This window comes from Penaeus monodon, chromosome 33 (assembly GCF_015228065.2).
Source record: "Penaeus monodon isolate SGIC_2016 chromosome 33, NSTDA_Pmon_1, whole genome shotgun sequence".
Taxonomy (NCBI): domain Eukaryota; kingdom Metazoa; phylum Arthropoda; class Malacostraca; order Decapoda; family Penaeidae; genus Penaeus; species Penaeus monodon.
In genome coordinates this window covers 35,319,795-35,321,125 of record NC_051418.1, presented here as the reverse complement: position 1 = coordinate 35,321,125, position 1,331 = coordinate 35,319,795, and positions in this window count along the sequence as shown.

Genomic DNA, 1,331 nt, shown 5'->3' with positions numbered 1-1,331 from the left:
TCTTTCAGCTACGGAATTGTAGGGTGGGTTGTAGGATCCCACCGTGATGGCTGGGTGCCACAGGCAATGTGGTATCATGGCTGGAGATCTAAAGAGGAGCTGGTTTGACTCCCTTGCCAGTGGAGTTGCATGGTTGGCCCGATTTGCTGGGTGCTTGGTGTGGAGTGTACAGATCTAGAGTATAAAGTGAGCAGGGGATTAGCTAGGAAATCAAGATTGGGGTAGGTGTCTAACGGTCTAATAAGGTGCCCTACCAATCAGTCACGTGATGTGGTCAAGAGGTGGCATGCATGACCCAACGTAGTTATTGTGCGATGTGTGCAGGTCTAAGGCCAGGGCTGCTAAACCAAGGGGATTGTCAGAAATGGTGTTAGAACAGGTGCTGAACCATAAAGCAGTCAGGTTTTATGGAGACTCCAGACCATCGGGTATCAATGCATGTAGGAGTATTTATTATTACATGTATAGTGAAAATGAGAAAAAGAAATGTAAATCACATTAAAAGATTATTATCAAGTCAAAACAAAACATGTAAAACGTAGCCACACCATATGGTTGTTCTAGCAGTGTGCAGAATCTGAAGCAATAAATAATAGTAATAAGATAAAAAGATGCTGACGCAATTCTTCACTAGTCAAATGTGGCTTACCATTGTATGTGTCAAATAAATAGAGACCAATGCCTGTAAAATTCCTGTTGCAAGCACTGATGTGCACCAAATGGCAGACTGTATCACAAATTCCTCGAGTCTGGGCATATGTACCCTAGAAGCTAGAAAGCCTAGAGGCAATCTAGTCAGTTTGGTACCTTCAGGTATGACGATCAGATGAAATAGGCCTAAATATCTGAATATAAAGACTGGGCAATATTGTTTAAGGAATGGGCGGAGCCTGCCCTTGCAGGTTTCTCTAAACTGCATTAAGCAAAAGATGAAACCCCAAAGTTGTTGCTTTTAAAAAGCCTAAACGTATGTGTTTTTAAGATACATATTTACATAAAATTATGTTTCGAGAATTATTCTATAGCGACATTCATGCTGAACCATTGTAATCCTCAAGACATTTTTCGTTGTAAGGTACATCTGTTTTACCAAAATCTGAAATATTTTGTAGTACAGAGCCATAGAACATGAAAAGATATTCCGATGTTATATGAATTTCTATGTAGCTCAAATATACATCCATGGCTTATTAGAATTTCAATATAAAATTTTATGTTGCAAAAAAATTATATATATATCATTACTGCAGTTGGGTTAGACAATGATATTGGTAAATTTCAGTAACAGAATGTATTCTATTAAAGGACGACTTTCTCTTTTCTGATTACCT